At 51.9% G+C, this 6,800-nt stretch overlaps 1 pseudogene; it reads right to left on the reverse strand.

The window, feature by feature from the left end:
• Positions 1-459: 459 nt before the first annotated feature.
• On the reverse strand, positions 460-6,270 carry LOC137159965 (ecto-ADP-ribosyltransferase 3-like; annotated as a pseudogene).
• Between the last annotated feature and the right edge of the window lie 530 nt (positions 6,271-6,800).

Here is a 6,800-nt window from a genome sequence, read left to right on the forward strand (position 1 = left end):
TTATTAAAAAGGGACTGATTTAAATAAAGCGCATTTTAACACATCTAGAAGAACCAAGAGCAAAGGATGTAGATCACGCTTACAAGCTGAAGGTCTGGAATACAGACCAGGAGCAGGGAGGTGGTGCTACTTCTATGTAAGGCATTGGTGAGACCATTACTGAGATGGTGTCCAGCTCTGGTGTCCACCTGATGGCCTAATCTGGCTACTCAAAATCTCCACACACAGGCCCTGTCCACACAGGCCCTGTCCCTGGCTGGATTACATCAGCTGCTGGACCTTTGACGTCACCTGTTACAAGTATTATCTGCCGGGCAGACGTGATTTGAAAGTGGCTGAGAGATATAGACATCGGATGCCACAAACAGTCACAGACCCGCCTGGCCGAGACACAGATTAAATCCATCAACCGTATGAATGAAAATACTCAGACACGGTTTATTTCTTAAAAGTCTTTTACTGAAGTCATCAAAAGTCGGCACAGAAGCGCAAGCAGACAGGAATACAAGCAACGTATCCAACATGTGCCCATTTCTATCTCTAGCACTGAAAGACAAATCCTATTTGGAATAGATCGATGAGCTTTCATTGTGATCTACTAATCGATAACCTATAGTCAAAGCTTGCCCCAGCAGGTACCAGCCATACTCCATCCGTGTTGCTAGTTTCCCTTTGAAGCGCTGGCAGAATAGCAGGACGACTTTGGATCTGGTTAGCTCCATCACCATGATTTGTGTTAGAGAGAGAAAAAATGAATAACAGGAATAGGAAAATTTAGAAACTGGCGAACAGCTTCAGAGCAGCAACGTGGAGCAGGATGATGGATCCTCCAAAGAGTGAAGGGCTCGTCTGACTGGGGAAGGTGATGCCTCCTCTGGTAGCTGTTAATCAGAAAAAGCAGATCAAACAGTTCCTAGGAGATTATTTCACACTGACAGATCTTCTTAAAGCTGGACCCAGGTACCTGCCCAACAGCTCCTGGACCCTGTTTCTGTGAGAGACACAACAGTAATCATTTCCCCTCGGCAGGACATTCCAGCCTGGAATTTATCTGGGACTCTCACCTCACTGGTGATATATTCCACCTGCCCCCTTCCTCCTCAGCCTGCTTCTTCCTTTGGTATGTATCATTAGTGAGCATGTTTCACCCAAGACAGTCCCAGATGCTCTGGTTGGAGTTTCTTATCTATTGCATACGTGTATTCCAGGTACGAATAATACAGAAAAGAGTCTATGAAAGACTGGCTGCAGGCACCAGTAACACCATTCCTGTTGTTGTTTTTTTTATTGGCTTTAAGAGAAAATGTAGAGCTGGGCAGAGAAGGGCCGCTCCATTTTCTGGAGAATTTTGATATTTCAAAATTTGGTGTCGTTCTGCTTTGGAATGAAAATGAAAAATGTTGAATTCTCCAGAAAAGGGAATGGAGCGTCAGCTGGGGGGCAGTACACTGAGCTGGCTGGCCCAGAGTCGGGGGCACTGGAAAACCAGGGGTCCATGACTCCTAGACAGTCCACCAGCCAAGCCGGTGCCAGGTGGGGGAGCTGCCCGGAAGCCAGGCAGCGCTGTGACAGAACCTGGTAGAAATCAAACTCTCTCTGCCACAGGTTTAGATTATAACAAATTGTTGAATTCCAAGAAGAAAATGTTCACTTGAGATTTTTCAACCTGTATGTGACAGGTTTGCCTGGTGGGTTGCTCTTGGCTCTGCACATCACTACAGTGGGGAGACGTTTTCAAAACAATGAAAACAAAATGTTTCTTTCTTACCAGAGTTGTCAACACAGACTGAGTTCTTCTCTCCTACGGTACAAACAGAGAGGGGACAATGAAACGCAGTGTGCTCAGGTAGAGTTTTCAACTCATTCTACTATTTCCAATGAAAGATAGGAACTGTTGGACTAGATCCCACCAATGAGCTCCATCTGGTCTGGTGTCCTGTCCCCGACAGAAGTAAGGCCCAGCTCCATCCGGTAAAGGTGCAAGAAACCCCAGAGTGGAATAACCTACACATAGAGGAAATTTCTTCCCAACCCCGGCAGTTAGTAACTGCCTTATGTCCTCAGGCCTAAGGGTTGACAGCCCTTTTTAGAACAATTCTTTTATCCTATGTAACATGACTGTGGAGATTCTCACTATCTATATAGTTGGCTAGTTGATATTTTATCTTATTGAGCTCTTGGCCTCATGGAACCCTTGTGGCAATGAGTTCCACGAGTTAACTTTGCATTTTATGGCAGAGCATTCCTTTTCATTATTTAAAATATGTTGCTTTCAGTTTATTCTTGTTTTATGAACTAAGGCAAATGGCACTCGCTAATTTGCCACTGTCTCATTTATTATTTTGCATCTCTCTATTCCTGGGGTTTTTTATGTGTCTGTTCTCCTAATTAAACCATCCCAGTGTGACCTTTAGAAATCTCTCCAGGCCTGCCGTCATTTTCAATACTTGTCTCCGAACTCTTTTCTCCCCCCACTGCTAAATCTTTTAGAGCCAGGGTGACCAGAACCGAACCTAGTATCCCAGTGAAGGCTGTCCCGTTGATTCATATAATGGTGTTCTGATATTTGCACATTATTCTCCACCCCAGCATGCCTTCTGCTTGCTAACCTTTTGTTTGCTTGACAGACCTGGCAGCGCACTGGGCAGAGCTTTGCATTGAGATTTGCACCGAGCTCTGCACAGTGATGTCAGGTCTCTGTCTGGGTCGGTGCAGCTCCAGCCATCCAGTGAAATGATTCCTCACAGGGTGCATGGCGCTGAATTTGTCACGGTGCATTTCACCGGAAGTTGTGCTGCCCATTCACCCAGCTTAGTGAGATCTCTCTGAAGTTCCTCGCTGTCTTCTCTAGTCCTGACTGTGCTAATTAACGCGCCATCTGCACATTAGACCACCTGCCTGTTCCCTTTTCCACATCCGATGGGTCTGCTGTGCCGTGTCTGAGGAGTCAATGCTGCTCTGCCAGGCTCCTGAGGACTCTGGACGGGGCGTGTGTGGAAGACTCATGATGGCGCGGGGCTGTCACCCGTCTTTGTAGTGATCCCTCTGCCCTGATGTCCAGGCACCTTCTCTTTCCTCAGCGAGTGCTTGGGGCCGAGTGTTCTCCCACCCCAGCCCGAGGCCCTCTCCAGCAGCAGGAGGCGTGGCAGCCCGTCACCCCCCAGCCCTCCCCATGTCAGCGTCTCTCTCATCAACTCTCCCTGCAGTGGGGTTTTCAAATTCCCCACAGCAAATACCCCACACAAATATTTCTCCTGTCCAGCCCAGTACTCACTGTTCTGGAATGCACAGTTAAAATAACTGCAGGTCCGGTTTGTGCTCCGGAGGACAATGCTGTTACTGTCTTGTCCTGGGGACGCGCTGAATTGCTCATGGACTGGGATTAGCACTTCTTCCTGCGTTGGCTCGCATGAGAAGTCGCTGATATCAACGCCGAAGCACGTGCGGATGGTGAAGACTGTGGCCGTGCCAAATTTCTCAGCTTCTGCTTTATTAATAGATGAAGAGGTAAAGTTTCCAAACCTGATGATACCCAAACCCCTGTACAAATGTTTAGTGCCCCGATACACCCTCGTGTTGTACGTCACAGCACAGCTCCCTCGTAAGAGCCGCAAAGCTCTTGTCAAATAATAATGAAAGGCTTTGAATTGGAAATTGTCCCTGTACTCAGCTGGAGACGTCCAAGCCTTTCTCTCTTCCTTAGCAAATACTGGGTGAAAGGCTCTGTCAGTATAGACTATTATGGCTATTCCATGCTCATCCTTAAAGCCTCGGGGCAGAGAAACCTTCGTCTTTACACTTCGCCAGTGATTTTCTGAGTTATTCCAGGTTGTTCAAAACAGTTGGGAATTGATCTTTTCTTCCTCCAGCAGCCCAGGTGCACGTCCATCCATCTCTGCTTCACATCCTATGTACTGGTCATCAAAAGCATCGGGACACATGGTCAGCTCCTCCTGGCATTTGGCCTGGGAGAACAAAGGAAACATACGGTAACATTAGCATTTGTGTTACAACAGCGCCTAGAGCTCAGACTAGGCTCAGGGCCCCAGTGTGCTCGGCCCTGTACAAACAAACGAAGAGACGGCCTCTGCCCCGAGAAGCTCACCTGCGTAGCTCCCAATAGACAAGAGAGGTGAGAGGAGGGAGGCGGGGATGGAGATGTCAGCAGTGTCAGCAATGTGCTGCCTGGCAAGTGCCATGTTGGTGCCACAATTTCTGGGTGGGCGGGCGGGAGGGAGGAGTGCAGTGCAGTGCAGTGCAGTACAGTGTAGTGCAGTGCAGCGGGTGCGCTGGGTTTGCACTGCCCTGTAGCACTAGCTGAACACTGCCTGTGCCCTGCTTATGGGGGGTGTTTGCTGGACACATTGGCTGGGTTCGTGGGGGGCTGTTGTGAACAAGAAGCAGCAATGGCTGGCATGGCTCACGAGAAGCCACTGCTCAGCACACGCTGGAGGGTGGTTGGGGCAGTGCCAGGACTGTGACCTGTGAAGACGTTGGTTCCTCTAGCGCTGACCTGCAGGGCTGGTCTGAACCGGGCAGGCAGAGGCTGGCAGTGCAGTGCAGGCAGCAGGAGAACTGTGGGGGTGTAACAAGGACGCGCTCGTAAGAGCGGCAGGGAGTTGTTCGGGGAGCCAGGCTCAGACACGGGGCTGGACTGTCACCCTGAGAGCTACTGAACCAAACTGGGACCCCTGTGTGTGCTGGAAACCACTTCACAGCGGGGGCTGCGGCAGCCCCCCAGCACCCTAGGCCCAGCACCTGTGCTCTCCTGGCGGGACAGAGAGGAGAGAGCTGAGGGAACGGGAAGCTCCTGCAGAGTGAAGGGGAAGCCTGAGCAGGTGGAAACTGGTTTAAATGGGTTCTGTTGGCTTGGGATTGTGTTGGGGGATCCCAGGGGAGCCCTGCAAGCCCGGCCCTGAGAGACGGCAGGACCCAGAGCGGTTGTGGGGAGAAGGACTAGAAAACAGACTGCGGTAGGAAGGAGTCCAGGAGGCAGCAGCAGGAGTTGGAGGGAGCAGACCTTGGCAGCCCGTCACAAGTCCCTGGACTGGAGCCTGTGTTAGGGGAAGGCCTGGGTTCCCCACCCAGCCACGGGGGAAGGTGGGGTGGGGCCCGGAGAAAAGAATGAGGCCGAGTGAGAGGAGGGCGTGAGGACTGTGGGGCCAACGAGGATTGTGAGGAAGTTCGGCTGTTACGAGATGGACTTTCTGTGACCCAGAAGGGGAGGAACTAAAACCCGACCGGGCTGCAGGGCTGAGTCAGGGGAAGAGGGGCTGTCCGCAGGAGTCACTAGGCTGTGACAAGCCGCGACCCTGTGCCCAGCCCTGGGCAGCTCCTCCCCTCGTGCACAGCTGTACGTCGGGGCCAGGTCTGGGCGCCGCGTCAGGACAGACGGGGATAATTGGAGATAATCCAGAGAAAAGCAACAAAAACAATCTAAGGTTTAGAAAACCTGCCCTGGGAGGAGAGATTAAAAACTCGGCCTGGTTAACACTGAGAAAAGAAGAGGGAGGGGGGATCTGATAAGAGTCGTCCCGTGTCTGAAGGGCTGTTATCCAGAGGACAGTGATCAGTTGGTCTCCACGTCACTGAAGGCAGGACAAGAATTAATGGGCTCAATCTGCAGCAAGGGGGATTTAGGTCAGATATGGGGGAAAACTTTCCGACTCGGGGGTAGCTGAGCACTGGAACAGGCTTCCAAGGGGGGCTGTGGAATCCCCGTCCCAGGAGGTTTTTAGCACAAGTTGGACAAACACCTGCCAGGCTGGCCTAGGTTTGCTTGGTCCTGCATCAGCGAGAGGCTGGACCAGGAGACCTCTCGAGATCTCTTCAGCCTCCCTGTCTGTGGTTCTAGGACTGCCGCAAGCGTGGCCTTGAGGAGAAAACAGAGCGCTCACATGGCCAGGCTCCAGACCTTACCTGCGGGATTCCCAGCAAGATGTACAGACAGACGTGTGTCAAGGGGAGCAGTGGAGGCCTCAGCATTGTTCCAACTTCCCCGTGCGGCTGTAAGAGAATCTATCAGGGACGTCAGTGGAGGGGTTGGGAAAAGCTCACTGCAAATCCAGATCGCTCTGTTGTTCCGGTCAGTGACTGGGATTTCCCAGGCAGGAGTAGCTATTTCTCGCATAGCAGCTCAGCCGTAATGGAGGCGGATTTGGCCCTGGAATACAGTCTGCAATGCCGGGTGTGGGGTGTAGCTGTGGGGAAATCCTTCCTTCACTTCCCAGTGATCCCATTTCCCTAAAGGATTCTGGGTGGTGGGAATACGACACCTAGTGCCGTGCCTGGCTGCTTCGTTCTGCCCCATGGCCAAGGGCGTGATCAGTGACGCAGACATCAAACACCATGGCCGAGCCTACGCCCAAGGGTCGCAGCCACACGAACATCTCAGAGACGCAAACACACAGATCTCTGTCACCTGGCTGGGCAGGGACCCACACTCCAGCCACACGGTCACACGGAGACAAACTGCAAACAGAACAACACCCAGCTCCCCATGTCCCTTTACACTACAGCTACGCCCTCCAGCACTCCCCTCTTCACGCCTGTGTTCACCTGCTGAGCGGATCCCTTGTTTAGTGGGTCTGGTGGGGAGCTGGGTCCTTTGGGAGCAGAGTTTCTGGCCAGGGAAAGGGAGCCGGGCATTGGAATTGGGAGAGTGGGTCCTGGAGGAGAGCCAGTGACATGGGGACAAGGGGCGTGGGAGTGTCTTACTCAGGGAAAGCAAGATAGGGCCAGGAGCAGTGACTGCATGGCAGTATTTACTGGGGGGAGAGGGAGGATTTCCACAGAACACA

Source organism: Emydura macquarii, unplaced genomic scaffold, assembly GCF_026122565.2.
Source record: "Emydura macquarii macquarii isolate MOO-44397 ecotype Brisbane River unplaced genomic scaffold, CSIRO-AGI_Emac_v2 contig_2060, whole genome shotgun sequence".
Lineage (NCBI taxonomy): Eukaryota > Metazoa > Chordata > Testudines > Chelidae > Emydura > Emydura macquarii.